At 38.6% G+C, this 16,994-nt stretch overlaps 1 protein-coding gene across 2 annotated transcripts in view; it reads right to left on the bottom strand.

Moving 5' to 3' along the window:
• Positions 1–14,495, bottom strand: part of pak4 (p21 protein (Cdc42/Rac)-activated kinase 4) — a 46,165-nt gene extending 31,670 nt beyond the window's left edge. Inside the window, exon 1 of one of the 2 annotated variants that reach the window (XM_061718873.1) lies at positions 14,352–14,495. The gene's annotated coding sequence lies outside the window, so the exon portion shown is untranslated. Of the gene's footprint in view, positions 1–433; positions 684–14,351 lie in introns of those variants that run through there. The other variant, XM_061718875.1, reaches the window with a different exon arrangement.
• Positions 14,496–16,994: the final 2,499 nt, after the last annotated feature.

Here is a 16,994-nt window from a genome sequence, read left to right as displayed (position 1 = left end):
GTGCAAAAAGGAGAGAAAATGACAGATGACAAAAGGAGGGAGCAGAACAGCTGTCCTGGCAGTCAGACACACAGCAGTCAGTAACAGGTTTGAATCAGAGAGGGAGGCAGCCATGCAGCATGTTCCCAGCACCAGCAATCATCTCCTGCTTGGTATCTCACTACTCCCCCCCACCCACCCTTCACATTGGGCTAACAATAAACTTATTATGCTTTTTTCCCCCTCCGACTCAGTTAATCCATGGCGTGAGATTTTAACAAGAGTTTTTTTGTTGTGGCTTCAGCTCGGTCCCAGAAACGCAGCACGACACTGAGAAAAAGTTAAAACAAAAAACACGTACAGCTCTTAACTTGATTCACACACGCATAATTAATTACTAAACGCCAACTATAAGCGTGTGTACGACTCATAAGTCGCTGAGGGCAATACTCACGTTTAACGGGGGTATTCCTTTAACCAAAGCCGACACAACAACATCCACCTGATCTCATGTCGGAGGAGGAACAGACTCGCTGCAGACAAAGTTTTTTCTTTTTTTCCTCGGATGTTTCAAACTCCGTCGACACGTCTTCATCAACAAACGGACGTGGATACAGTTAAGAGATCAGGAAATGAGAATAAAGTGGAAAAACCCTGCAGAAACAGAGCAGCTGCACGGCTCTGGGCTCGTAAACACTAAAGTGTGCCGCGTCCCTATTAACGCGGCCGCTTTCATGACGTCACCGAGACAGGGAGAAAAGCCTGATTTATGGTTCTGCGTTAAATCGACGGAGAGCCTACGGCGTAGGGTACGCGGCGACACGCACCGTAGGCTCTGCGTCGATTTAACGCAGAACCATAAACCAGCCTAAAGAAAGAGAGAGAGATTAGCACGGCTTAGCTCGGGTCCAATAACATCATAACCTGTCAAATATACGGCTTAAGAATCAAATACTACGACGGCACCTCTCCTCTTTTGACTTCCTGTCACATAAACGTCGCAGCAGGTGTATTGTTACCTGTGCGGTCACGTGATGTACCTTCATGGACTTCCTTCTGCCAGGCTGAAAAAAGTATAACTATAAGGCTTGTAAAATAAAAATATCAGTTGTTTTTTCAAAACTAACTGGAGATAAAAGGTGATTATATATATATATATATATATATATATATTTTTTTTTTAAACTATTGATATTTGTATTTTACAAACCTTATAGTTATACTTTTTGGCCAGCCTGACAGAATACACACACACACACACACACACACACACACACACACACACACACACACACACACACACACACACACACACACACACACACACACACACACACACACACACACACACACACACACACACACACACACACACACACACACACACACACACACACACACACACACACACACACACACACACACACACACACACACACACACACACACACAATATTTAAATACACCAACTGTCTGATTTAAATTATGGCCTGATGTGGAAATATTAATATGAACAGTAACTGATCATATAGATTGATAGCTTTATTGTCATTGTACAGGAAGAAGAAAAAAAAAAAGTCTAAAAAGGCATAAGTAGTACAAAAAATACAAACGTACAAAAAGAGCAAATCTAATAAAATGTAATATCGAAGTAAAATGTTAGGTTGCTGAGTAGATTATGGTTTTATATTTCCAAAATAGTTTGACTTCACTGACTATACCTCAGTTTCTCCACATTATGACTCACTCCTGCAGAGCGAGCTGACAGTGTGGCTCAAATTAAAGCGTCTGATCAAGGCAGGCCCCTGTGAAATACCATGTCTATCTGCTAATGTAAACAAACCCATCACTAAACCCAGAGAATGACTCCAGACCAAAATACAACACTCTCCATCTGAAATGTAGGCAACCGTTTACAACTGAATGGTGTTAGCATCTTTTGTTTTATTTCCACACTTGCAGGTACTTGCAAAAAAAAAAAAAAAATAAGTTGTGTCGCATTTTCTTGCTGATGTGGATTCTTGATAATCACGAAATGTAAATAACTACAGACTTATTCCTCTACTCGTTCTTAACTACTAAAATCTTTTTTTGGTTGTACGGGTGTTTTCTTGCAAACTTCAAAACATTTTTCTTATAAATATGTCCAAAAATGTATAGTAAATGCATAAATTTGGATCTTTGAAAACCCTTTAAGCTCTTTTCACTTTCATCAGACAACAGCAATCTAGAAGATACAATAAACTTTCAGAGTTATTTAACAAAACCATTTATTATCTACAATCAAACCAAGTACAATCAAGACCACAAAGTGTTAGCCTCAATAAGGAAAAGGCCTGTTGACATTCCTTTGAGAGTAAAAATACAGCAGGAACTGGCCCACTGAACGTATCAAGAGCCAGAGACGCAGAAACCTGCCAATACTGGGGCCAAGTTCAAACAAAGCATGCAGTGCTGCAGCCAATAAGAGTCGACTTCCAGACGCACGTTGTGGAATGTGGAAAGGTCAAAGATAAAGAAAGCAGAGAGAGTAAAGCACAATAGTTCATAAGGTATCTTAAGACATATTTTAACACAAATACACACACGGGATCTTTCTAGCATCGCACGCTCTGCTTGATACAAAGAAATAGTTTAGACAAGTTTACCAGACAGCATTCATGGGCTACATACGCTGACAGTTTAAGAATGAATGGGAAGGTCTAGGAAGAAATGTGGAACAAACAACACACAAGTTTGAATAAAGCTAATGTTACAAATGCTGTATAATCAGTTTGAGTATCTATATACCATTTGTCAACCCACACAGTAACCATGTCTCCATCTACAGTTTTGATGTTTTTGCAATTAAAAGTCCAGAGACAGCGCAGACCACACCAAAATTAATGGGCTCTTCCTACTTATGGTCCCACTCTCTAAGTTTTATTGAATTAGCTAAATGTGCTCACAGACAAACAGATGGAAACAATCCCATAACTTACCCTCAAGCTCTTACCTCCGTGGACGATTAAAAGGTCTTACTCAGCAAAAATGGTCTTGTGAATATTAAACCATTTTCACATAAAACACAACTAATTGCACCCATCATGAAAGAATAATTACAGTGTGACTAATTGAAAGACATTTCTGAAGACTTTTAGACATTCATCTATCAAATATCAGCATGGGGACACCATGTTGCATACATCTCATCTACACAGTAGGGCTAAGCAGTATGACCTTAAATCAAGAACACAATTAACTGAACATTTTAGCTTCACTAAACATAAGACACTATTATATTTCCCTCCCCTATAGATCAATTACAGAATGTTTGCTTTAAACATGTTCAACTATTATGTTCATCTAATATCAGAGTGCCTAACTTTCAAATTGAGTGAAGATCAACAATTGAAACCAAATAACAGTTGTGTGAAAAAGTTGGCATTCTAGTTTTAATGTTAACAGAAAGTTGGCAAGCTAAAAAACAAGATGCCAGAGGGACGTGTGGACGAACACGTCACTTATTGGTGTATTTGTTTATTCACCAACCACAAGGGAAAGGAGACTTAACAAACACTTAGATAAACCCTGAACTCTGTGTGTGTTAACTCAAGGTTGCTCACATTCATGACTAACTTATATAGACATGATCCCTACAGTGTTGACAGTAAACACAAAAAGAAAAGAGAAAAAGAGCAGCATACTTCTCAGAATTAGAGTCGTACTAAAGGCTCATGAAAATGAGAAAAATATCACTTTAAAAAGCAGCAGGCTACCTCTGGCGAGGAGAATTTGGTTAAGGATTACCGACTGCATGAGGTTGTGAATGATCATTCATGCCAACAACACGATACACAAAATTACTTAAAGACATTTTAGATTGTTAATTTACAGCTGGATGTTATTTTTATGATCAACTTTTAGTGGATCTCACTCCATAAGCTGTGGTTTTAAACGATCCAAAATGCAGGAACAACTAAAAAGGAAATGTAAAGATATACTTCAATATGGTGAGAATTTCCTCCAAATTATTGGCCTATGGAGTTTGGCCGTATCTTTTTTCTTCATTTAAAAATCATACAATGGATGTTCATAGGCTGATAGATCAGAGCCACACCAAGAAAAGTGTAGGGTCTTAAAACAAAGACCGTGGTGGCCAACATGTCTTGCAATTTCATCTGCAAAAGCCAGGATTCAGGACTTCCAAATATCAGCTGCCACTCTCCGTGGGGATTGCCGGTTGCAAGGCCGAAAGTCCAAAGTTGTTCACCTCTTCCGCTTGGTCCTCAATCGGGGCGATCAACGGGGAGACAACAACCACCAGTGGGTTTTGACTAAGTCCCATACATTAAGCTACCAGTGGAGCTAACTGGTAACAAAATAACAAGTACATCTTACATCTACGTTGCAAAGGAATGATTTCAGTGTTGTAATCTTTGAAATAAAACGTCTGCTAATGCCAAAGATGACTCAAATGGCCCATATTCCTCAGGTTCCTCCCCAGCTTCCTAGACTGGATCGGTCGCCTTGTCCAACATTAATTTTAAGGCCATTATTAAGAAAACATAGTAAAAGTAAAGAGTAAAAGAGATGGAGGACCAGCACCACCCCTCTCCACTCCTGTCCAGGACCTGGCTCTCGGCATCAATAGAAGACAACCCATTATGGAGGGAAATCCTGGTTCCTCTGAGTCACCAACCTCGCAGGATACCAACATACAGTAATTGTGGCTGCAACAAGCCTATTTTAGGATGAATATGATTGTCTCAATAAATATTCTCCCTTTAACCCAACCCATTTTCCTTGGTGTTGTACCACACTAACTTTAACGTAATGGCAAGCAGTTTTGCAACCCCAATGCCAACATGCAATTCCCGGCGGGGAAAGAAAAAAAAAAAAGCAGTGTAATGGACAGTGTTTAAATGTTAGGGCAGTTCAATGTTGTTAAATACTTAAATGTTAGGCTGCAGAATATTGTTTAAACATTTTAAAGATTCAATAAAAGAAATGGCAAGTATTCTACCAAAAAAATCTATGTGAGATAACCCATGGTCTGTGGTGTTACCATCCTCTTATGGTACAAAGTACGTGGATTATTTGTGCCTATAGTTTTTGTCGATCCTCAAAAGGCAATGCCACTGTGTGACAGCAAATGAGCCCCAGCCTTGGTGAATGTAGACCTAAATATTCAACAAACGTACCACCAATCTGGTTAAATTAGGAGGGTATGTTTCCATGGGGATTAACTCTGTACTCGGTACTCTGTATTTTGGGACCAAAAATGCCGGTTTGCTGCTTTCACTGAGTTGATCTAACCACGTCAGTAATAAAACTTGCTTTCCAGATTCAGGTTCAACATAACCTGAACAACAACACCCAGTTATATTTATAGAAAAGGTTCCCATGGTAATTAACATATACAGTACCTTTTGGAATTGAAAATGCAAGTTTCGTGCTTACTAAGTTTACTTAGCCAGGTAACTGATAAAACCGGCTTTTCTGAAATACCCGCCCCCCCAGGCCTCGATGAATCATAAGCAACAAAAATGTGCGCCTTCATGTTGTATTTTCACACAACAGGAAAGGGCATGCTTGACTGCCAAACACTTTCCACTCACTGCCACGCCACAAGTCATTATTATCTCATAATGGAAAACAAATTCAATACCGGTACCTATGCAATGTAAAAGATTATATAGCCTTTAATTATCCAAGATATAGACGATTAAACTGGCAAAATAAAAGTGAAAAACTTTAAAGATCATGAGTAAAGCCCATGAACCATAAAGTTGTAAACCTGCATTCATGATCAGCAAAGAGACCAAGTTAAAATGCATTCAGGATGATCTGATATCAAATTCACATTCCAATCAGCTGACTACAAATAAATCAACTAGTCATTCCATAAACACAAGCTGCTTATACACAGCCTAAGTGTCTTGTTAAATAATCATAGCGTACTATAAAATGTGTGACTCACAGCGGCAGCAGTCATCAGCTGCAACACCATCATTACATAATGATGTCACATTGTCGAAAACAGAGGCAATGAGGTGATAATGCGGTGCTCATCAGTCACCCCTCTCATTAGAGAGTCTAGCCATCACGTTGTATAAGAATTGCGATCCACAACGCCACCCTGCCAACTATGTCAGCTAAATCTAAATCAAACTCAAAAGGAAGGAAACTGTGATCACATCCGTGAAGCATGTAAATATGGACACTGAGACTTGCATTATCAAGGGAAGTCTTGTGACCAAATCCAGCATTTTCATAGCATTTCTGGATTTTGAATTAAAAGTAGCAAACAAAGAAAGTAAAACTCTACGTGAAGTTAATGAAATCATGTTTCAACTATATTTTCACTGATCTAAGAAACTGGATAGAAGTCAGATTGACAAAAGACGGTGGATCCAAACAAGTACAAGAAGCCTGTGTATATTAACAGGCTGAGTCTTGCCTGTGTCCTCTAGATTATTCTAGTCACAGGAGTTAAAAAAAGCTGATTTTCCCTGTTGTTCCCCCCCAACTGTGACACACCAATGCTATTCACCAGCTCTGCAAAACAATCAAACTGAGGTGACATGCTGCCACCATCCAGAAGTCTCTTTGTATTGAATCTGTAAAACCTGCATATAATCACAAACATGCAGGCACAAGCATGATTTTCAGTTTAAATTAAAACAACTCCACATGCCCACACAAGAACAACACACCTCGTTCTGTTCCTGTGAGAAAGGAAAGCAGTCTGGGATATTTTTTGTTTAATAACTTGATGCATAAAATAATGCCAGTAAAATACTTGAGATAGAACATATATTGGTGATATAATCATCTAAAGTAGCTATTAAGCTACCTTCAAAACACGATAAATACTTAAAATGAAGCACAATAAAAGCTAACACTGTTCCACAAACAGGTATGTAGGACAGGTCGTTTATTGATTACCTAATGTTAAGGCAAACCAGGTTTCACATTCTGCACAGGCGACAAACAACCATGTAACATACAGTACAACCCTATGTTAACATTTTGTATCATTACTGTAAATACATACAAGTACCATAATTAGAGTAATAATGTCATCATTATATATACACAAGTGATCAATAATAAAATATATAGTAAAAATAAAAATTTTTTTGCAGAAAAACATGTTTTCAGGGGCTTATTTTCAAACTGCATATGTTTTGAAGACATGTTCATAAAAGGGCCACTTGGACTTAACTAGTTAAACTAAATGTCTCATCAACAACTGTATTTCTAACATCACAGTATTTAACTGTAAACAATGTTGGTCTGAAATGCAGACCGGGTCGTTAAAGCTACATGTCAGGAAAATCGAGCCGGTTATTGTGCGATATGGAGTATCTTTTTTGTTCAAATGGTGTTCTTGCCTCTGTTTCTGCACCTACGGTACTGTGTTGACGTTGGCTGCTGCAGCCATTCCAGAGAGGATTTTTCTTTTCCTCCAAGGCAATAACCCTGGCCCTTTCTCCCTCTTACAGGAGAGAATCATAACATAGTATGTGTTGTTTCTCCTCCTCCCCATCCCTGCTCTTACACACCAAAGCCTTACTTAATCCAACTTTGTTTGATCCCCCAGACACAAGTTTTTTGCATTATTCCTTAAGGCTACTATGTCACATTAATAATGCACTCTGTTTTTGTTAAAACATTGTTGTTTCTGCAGATAATAAAAACAATATGGAAAAAATTGGATCTTTCACACAAAATTCATCATGATCTTTTCTCAGAAAGTTTTCGTCACTCTGGCAATTTATAGTAGCTACTCTTTTTCCACTTGCCATGTTTCCTCCCCCTGTCACTCTCTCTCTCTCTCTCTCTGCCTTCAACAAACTTGCCTACCTACACAAAAAAAACACTTTCATCTTTGCTTTCTCTTCCTCTGTCTTCTCACTCTCTCAGATACTCCATCTCTCTCTGACCCACTGTCCAACCCCCCACTTTTTCAAGCCAATGCCCCCTTTTTCTGTGAAACCTGATACCAGGAGAAAGATGAGACTTTTAATGTTTCTTTGCCTGCTCATCCTCAACAGCAACAACTCAGCCAGCAAGGACACATATAGGATAGTAATGGGTGCTGTTATTGCTGCAATACATCTAGAAAAGAAAAAGCCACTTACTTTACATAAAGTCAGAAGTTTTTATAAAGTTATCATGCTTTATATTCAGAGACTGAAGTCATGAGTTTCGATTACTTGCCTGATCTGATCAGCAGCCTTTCAGCACCTCAATCACTGAAGATGCATTGGACAACAATCAACTGAGGAATACAAATTGATTTTTTTTCCATCAATAAGGCAAGGCAAGTTTATTTATATAGCACAATTCAACAACAGGGTGATTCACAGTGATGCAAAGGGGGGAAACTTGCCATGACCCAATTCTTTTAAGAGTCTTTCTCCTTCTGTCATCAAATCTGTTAATCAGAACTTGAAGAGATCTGAATGAAACAAACTTGCATCCATTTCCAGGCCCAATTTAAAGTACAAGTCACAAATTGCTCACAGCTGAAGATTATTGGCTGTCTTGGAAAATATATTTTTAATCTCAATGAAGTTCTCCTGGTTAAATAAAAGTTAACTGAAGAAAAAAAAAACTTTTTGCTCTTTTTTTTTAGGGAATAACTCAAAATCAACCTAAATTAAAACAAAAACACCAAAGTAACAATAATATTTTGCCTTTTACAAATAATAATTTCATTACTTGATAACAGACACAGACACAGCACACAGTGCTCGTCCCTGACATCGTCCAGTGCTTTCAGTTTCTAGCTGCCACCTTGTTTATGGTTGTGAAATCTGTCTGGAGCTCACGAGGGATGTCTGAGCAGCAGCTGCATTTGGTTCTCTTCGTGAGGGACCCCTGGGTCAGCGGGCATCAAAGTAATGACAACAAGCCTCCTGCCAGACATGCCTGCTGACAATCACCTACGCTTCCCAACTGTCTTCACTTTATAGCCCTACTACCCAGCTGAGATCTACCATAAAACCCCTATCCACCACGTTTCAAAAGAGGGCTGACAATCAAGACCAAAATCTTAAACATGAAACAACAAATCTGAAAATATATTCAAACTTGCACAAAGTAAAAGATTTTAAATAGTTCCCCTCGACGCCAATGAAACTAGGAAAAGTAAGCGCCAAATTTCAGTCTTTTATCTTCAAAGGTTGTTTTTGATTTAAAGCAATCTGGTGAGCAGTCGTCGTGACTGACTTTAGCATATGTCGGCCAGAAGGTGTATCTTCTTAAGCAAAATGCATCTTATTTGCAGAATCTACAGCTGAGGAAACATGCGAGCAGCAGGTATCTCAGCCAGTGAAACTGATGATCATGGTCTAAATCTGGCAGAACTCTCTGAAAATGTAATTTTCTTTTTTAAATTGGGTGGGGATGTCTGTGTACATGAGTGGAAAATTCAGGGAATTTCAATTCTGTGATGGAAGACAGAAGAAATATTAAAAAGTATGTAATTTACCAAGATACAGCAACTCTCATTCATAAGACAAATACAAATATTTTCAAAGGGGAAAATAAAGCACCCTTTATCCTGTTAGGGTCTGAGGTGTTCTCTGTAAGAAAATCAAGCACAGCAAATATCTAGTTTAACCTGTACCTGAATTTTTAGGACTTGAACCCCATTTGCAACCTTTTTTGATATTAGGCTGATTTTCTTCTTCTTCTTTGACCAATAAGGCAGAGTTTAGCGCATTCGTGCTGCCTTTCATCGGTCCAAAACGTCAACCAATTTGGTCTTTGCGAGCAGAAATCATCAACTTATTTGTTGCACACAGGGTTGGGAAAGGAGGCGTTTTATGCTTATGCATTGAACCAATGGTATATATACGCTGGAGCGAGGAACCCTATGCCATAGCCTGACGTGCACCTCAGCATGAATGTCACTATGCAGCCCAGACCAGATGTGATCAGTCTGTTTGGTAGCATTGCATTTCCTTCTATGCGTTTCCTGCCACTATTCATTGTTTTCAAGCCGGATAGAAAGATAAGAATGTTGCAGTGTCAGTAAAGGTTACTGTTGCTCAATATTAGATGCATAAGCTTCAGCTCACATGATAGGCTTTGTTTTTTTATACTTTGCAGTGTATGAGCTATCAAGGAAGCAAACAAAAGGAAGCAACACCACTGCAGAATTACTCACACTGCCACCTAGAGTTGTAGTAATTACACCTACATCCTTAACGGATGTATTAGTGAGTGCTGCCTCCCCTTAGTTGCTGTTACTAACTTGGACAATCCATCAGCATTGTTTACAGTATGTGAACACCTTGTGCCAATATGTTTCAGACAAGTTTTGGACAGAAAAGAACCACCTTTCACCAAGGAGAATTCAAATGGGTCTTATATGGAGGGTTACAGACAAAATCAAAAACAGATACTGATGGTAATAAAGTTAAATTGGAGGCAACAGTTTGCAGATCACTATGCAACAGGGTGAAAACAACAGCCCACCCTCTAAGAATAACCGAAATCAGGATTATAAGTAGCACTTCACATTGTTTATTTTTTTGGCATTAAACTTTATAAAACTTGACAGTTCATAATGTTTTTATACTGAGCCAAAAAGTACTGATATTCAACAGCTATTGGCTCGTCTGTGTTTCCCTCCATAGTTTCGATTGCCACATAGTTCCATAAAAAGACGAGTTGTTCTCTTTTGATCGGATCAATCAGGATGTACATTATTCCCAGGTCTAAAACGTGGGAAAACACAGACATGCTGGAAGCATCCTCAGCCCAGCCGGCCGTTCACTTTGAATGGAGTGACATCATGTGTCACCAAACAGGATTGTGGGTTTAGTGCATCGCGGAAGTAGGGTTGCTTATCTCAAATAGGGAATTTTCTCACAGCTTGTGCGAGACGATTAACCTGTACATCGGGAGGGGACAGATTCAAGGCATGCAGTTAATTTGTGTGGTGAGCAGGAAGAACTTTGGCTGTGTTGTATGACGGAGGCAGGTCAGGAGCATTGACACGATGCTTGTGTGATCCAAGGGAAGCAGGACCTACAATACAATTTCAAATGTCTACTTCACTGAGAGGAAAAAGCCTCTTCTTATCAGTTCTGTTAATTCATTTACCTCTAATAGTGAGCCAAGGTAAACACAACAACATAGCTGTTGGACACATTTTGACTTTAAGCCCAATGAAAAAAATGCAGCTTAATAATTAGGAGGAAGTGGCTGTTGAAGTAAAGGCACAAATGTGGTAACAAAAACCCCCTTTCTCACACATCATTAACAGAACAACAACATTGCCAATTTTCCTGGCAGTTTATTTGTTTTTTTAAACCAACAACCATGAAATGAACAGTGCTGTATCCACATGGTACCAGATGACTATTTGCTGTACAAACATTTCCAAGCACAAATCCAGCTTTTAAAACAATACAAAGCTGATACAGAAGTGCAACTTTTGTCCTGATTATTGCTGGTGCTATCCATGCTGAATAATGTGCAGGACATGATGCTTATGTATGAGTGTACATACCTGTTAAGTCTCCCGTTTTTGCCGGGAAATTACCGTATTTTACCCCTCTTTCCCGGCATCCTCCCGTATTAGTATTTTCTCATATATTTCCCATTTTATAATATAGTAATTTTTAAACAGCATTCCTGTGCCTCTCCAAACTGAATTATCACTAACCTCGCGAGAACTGCCAGTTACTGTATCCTGGGTGGCAGTTCTCGCAAGGTTAGTGGCGACAACGGGAACAAACTCGGAACAACAAATCAGAGAGATGGATTTAACGAGAGAGAAGACATTTCTGCCAAAAAAGCGAAGACTTTGTGTAAATATCTCTAAAAATGGGATACCGAATTTACTTTCCTAAAGATGAGCAGGATGGGCGATGTTAGTGTCTCTCACGGGGGAAGGAACGTGCGTCTGTCATCAATCAGTGAATGCCTGAGAGCCACATGAGTGAAAATGTAAATGTTTCACTTGAAGACAATCAATGTGTATATAAACTGATAAACATTAATATAAATAAATGGGCTTTAATTGACTTTTGTGTTTTCATTTAGGCTCTATTATAGGAATTACATACATAGGAATGTCAGGAATTTCAGGGTCAACAAAGGTCGGCCGATCAAATTCTGAGCACATAATTGTAGTTTGTAAGTGGTTGACAGATAGATGTTTTAGATTTCTTGTAAACCTATCTTAAAATGTAATACGGGACCTTGGTTGGGCTGGTGGAACATTTCCATTATTTTTAAATCCAAAACTTGACAGGTATGATGAGTGTAGCTGAGAGAGAACAGTGACCTCTCCGTGCAGCTCTGGCATCCCAGGAATGTGCGGTGTGCCCAGCACCAATCGCACAACCTTGCTCAAAAGAGAAAAAACTATTTTTTCGTTCCCTGCAGGCACAACGGACACAAAGTATAGATAAAGCTGCTGTTTATTGCTGTGTTTCAATTAGTTTACCGGTAGATAAAAAAAAAACAAATGGGGTAAAAGGATATGGAAAGTGCAACAATGTGGAGTCAACGAGACCAAACCCCAGACAGACAATATCCTCTTTCCTTTTGGTTTGTTGTGTGTCCCAAGAACAAGAACCAAGCGAGGTGAAGCAGTGTTCAGTTACTCTGCTCCTCACCTGTGGAACAAACTGTAGACCTGAGATCTGCTCAAACTGTCAGCTCCTTTGAATCAGGGCTAAAAACATGACTGTTTACTGAAGCGTACTCTTAAATGAAATACTTCCCTGCTGGACTCTACTGCCCTTACTTTTTAACAATTTGTGCTTTTTATTATTGCAACGTCCGTTGCATTTTTACTGCAACGGACAATTAGGTCCGCAGAGAGGATAATCGGGACTAACTAACCTCCCATCTATCCAGGACCTGTACCGGTCCAGGACCAGGAAATGGGCAGGTAGCATCTCTGCAGACCCCTCACACTCAGGACACGCTCTGTTTGAACTCCTCCTCTCTGGACGGCACTACAGAGCTCTGTAGCTAAAACCTCCAGGCTCAGAGACAGTTTCTTCCCCCAAGCTGTTGCTCTGATGAACTCATCACTCATAGAGTCTCAGAGTATCAATCACTGTGCAATAAAATAATAATAACCACAATCATATGCTGTAACAATGCACCTTTCAATAACCATGTCTATCTCATACTGCTGCACCTTTCACTTTTAAAATAAATTGTATATATGTTAATACGAGCTGTCATTTCTCTATTTACTGTACAGTGAGAGAAAAGATTTGCTCACTCACGTACAAATTCCTCATCTTGTTTGACCTGACTTGGCCAATAAACCTGATTCTGATTTACCTATTTTCTTAGCATTTTATTTATGTATTAGTATTTTTTATTTCTATTTCCCTATTTAATTGACGTGTTACTGTTTAATTGTGTTTTGCTGCTTTTAATGTTGATGTAAAGCACTTTGAATTACCTTGTGTTGAATTGTGCTATACAAATAAACTTGCCTTGCTTTGGATAAAAGCGTCTGCTAAATGACAGTAACAGTAGTAGTAGTAGTAGCAATAGTAGTAATAGTAGTAGTAGTAGTAGTTGTAGTATGTATTAAAAAACTTCCCAATAATTATTATCGTGTTAATTTCCAAATCATTTGTTGGGTCTTTGACAAGTACACCAAACAAAACATTTCCTTTTGTTAAGATTAGAGAAATTGACAAATTTAGGGGAATCTAAAGTCTAAAGTAAAGTGAAGGTTTGTTTGTTTGTCATTTCCAAAATAAGAATTCAAATACAAAAGAAATGAAAGAAAATAAACAACAAATAAACATGCTAATATTGCATTAGACCAAAATATATAACCAAAACCAGGGCCAGCTTTTAGCAAAAGAAATGTAAGAAAACAAAACAATAAAATTTCAGCTTTTCTGCAGGATTTGTCATTAAGCCGTCCAAGCTTAGGGGGTCTTAAGGCTGATTTATGGTTCCGCGTTACACCGACGCAGAACCTACGGCGTAGGGTATGCGGCGACACGCACCCTACAGTGCGCTTTGCCGCGTACCCTACGGCGTAGGGTGCGGCGTAGGCGACGCCGTACCCCACGGCGTAGGCTCTGCGTCGATTTAACGCGGAACCATAATTCAGGCTTTAGCAGACAAAACACATCCTCCACGTAAAATTAGCCGTTTCAAACTGTTCAAACTCGTTTTAACAGTGAGTTACTACCTCGTACTTGGGGGAAAACGGTGCCAGATACAAAGTTTGCGCACTAATTGGCAGGTTTGCCCGCATCTGCTGCGGGAGCGGCGCAGCGGCTGCTAACGCTAGCCGGGGGAGCGGGGCGCGCTCCCGCCCAGGCGCGCTCCCGAGACCCTTTAAAGTACGCTTATTTCAGCCGCGGCCGATCACTCACCGACAAAAGTGTCCGGAAAACTTTTTTCTGCCGCCGCCCCTCGAGTGTTGTCAAAGTTTCCCCGTCTAGGAGAGCACGAGTGGGCTAAGTTGGGGGAAACTGACTGACATTACCCGAAGTCTCACTTTCCCGGCGCCATGTTGAACAGGGGCAGAAAAAAACCAGTACATCCGGGAAACTGCAGCCCGTCACCATGGAAACGGATCAGAGGCCACCGTTTTTCATATTTGAGGGATTCTGTGGTGCTATTATTCTTGTTTTTATATACACACACACACACACAGAAACTAATACATTCTGGAGGGCTTATCATTTATGTTTAAGTTAAATTTTATAAACTAAGTTTTTATGGTTTATATATAAAAACTATAGAAAATATATAGTTACCTGTACCCAGTACTGGAGTTGAGGGGGGATGAGGGGGGATGGAAATAAAAACGGTCAAAATCATCCCCCCTGTAAAACTGCCATCCCCCCTTTCCATCCCTTATGTCATTTCATCAATGAATGTGCTATTACTGCTATTTCAACATTTAGTCATCACCAGAAAAATAACACCAGAAAAATAACTTACTTGACAATTTTCACCTGTTTCAAGTAAATTTTCACTTGAAATAAATAGGAAAATCTGCCAGTGGGACAACATTTATCTTCTTATTACAAGCAAAAAAATCTTGTTCCACTGGCAGATTTTTCTACTTATTTTAAGTGAAAATCTACTTGAAACAGGTGACAATTGTTGTTTTTTCCAGTGATTAGTCTTGTTTTAAGTGTAATGAAATTTCTTTTTACTGAAATGAGACATTTTAACTAGAAATAAGACAAATATTCTTGTTAAGATTTTGAGTTTTTGCAGTGATCCATTTAACTTATCCTGTGAAGGACAGAGTCATATTGATAAGTTCAGAAAACTGTTTTTTATTTTTGTGTTTTGATGTATTTAATGTAAGCCCAGTGGATATTTAAAGCTTACAGAAGGCTGCATTTAACTGCTGCTATGTCATTCCTGCAGTATTTCTGCAGGTGTTTTGGTCAGTGATATTATTTGTAATATATTATATTATTTGTAATCAGCACAAATTATCTGTCCCCATATGATAAAATCCACCATCCCCCCTGATTTCTTTTTACAACTCGAGTACTGCCTGTACCTGTCCAGGTACAAACGGACAGGTAGCATCTCTGCAGACCCCTCACACCCGGGACACAGTCTGTTTGAACTCCTCCCCTCTGGACGGCGCTACATTTCATTCATTTCACTTTATTTTGTGTAGAGGGACATTGATAAACATTTTAAAATGTAAATATAGGCCTCCCCAATTGTAGCCAAAAGACTCATTTGCATTGGCAGTCCCCCTGCAAGACTCAGTAAAAAGATACAAGCAACATTACATGACATACAATATCAACAACAATTAAATATCGCACAACACTGCAATAGTTAATACAATAAACAATTAAAATCACAGATTTGAGACGTTTTAAGCCATTCCTTGAGATTTCCCTTAAAGGAAAAGCACTGTACGCCAAAACCTCCAGACACAGAGACAGTTTCTTCCCCCAATCTGTTGCTCTGATGAACTCTCGTCACTCATAGAGTCTCAGAGTAATCACTGTGCAATAATAATAATAATAATAATAATAATAATAATAATAATAGTAATAATAATAATAATGATGATAATAATAATAATAATAATAATAATAATAATAATAATAATAATAATAATAATAATAATAATAATAATAATAATAATAATAATAATAATAACCACAATAACCACCTTTCAATAACCATGTCTACCTCATACTGCTGCACCTTTCACGTTAAAAAAATGTATATATCTTAATAAGAGCCATTTGTCTATTTACTGTACAGTGAGCGAAATAACCAGAGTCAAATTCCATGTCTTGTTTGACCTGACTTGGCCAAAATAAACCTGATTCTGATTCTGTTCTAGTGGTGTCACTTCAAGTCCCAACAAACTAGAGAAACTATTAAGTGTCAGACATTCCCAAATAGTAGTCTCTGATATCATCCATTATGACACTACCAATTAACTCTGTTTTAGCAGTTGTGTTTGAAATAATTTAAACACAATTAAATAAGAACCGATGGCTACCATTCTAACTGCCAGGTTGACCAGGAAACATTAAAAAGTACAGTTCATCGACTCACCACTAGGGGCTGGCTCCGGAAACAAGTGATATCCACTGACCGCTATGTTAAAATGACCAACCTTTCATCAGAAATAAACATATTTACAGGAGGTTCAAAATATGAGCTAGATTCCAGATCCATGACAACTGCTATTTTTTTATTCAAATGTATTTTATTTTATTGTACAATGTCAAGTAAATTTATTTAAAGCAATATGTTTATTTATAATATGGAGGATAGACTTTTGAATGCCAAAATGTAGATTGATTGTTAGAGCTTGGTACTAACTGCTGGCAACTTCAGATCTGTTCATGTAGAATTGCTTACCCCACCTTTAAGACATAATGGTTTCTGTTCTTAATAACTTCCAACCCACTTCGAGCACAAGTGAATGGGATGTCATTTAAACCTGAAGGATGTGTGAGAAAAAAAAAAAAAATACTTTATATTTATTACTTATATTCACATTGTAGGCCTTTTTT

Source organism: Cololabis saira, chromosome 4 (genome assembly GCF_033807715.1).
Source record: "Cololabis saira isolate AMF1-May2022 chromosome 4, fColSai1.1, whole genome shotgun sequence".
In the NCBI taxonomy this organism is placed as follows: domain Eukaryota; kingdom Metazoa; phylum Chordata; class Actinopteri; order Beloniformes; family Belonidae; genus Cololabis; species Cololabis saira.
Note: the sequence above shows the minus strand (reverse complement) of the source record. Positions and strands in the feature narration are given on the sequence as shown.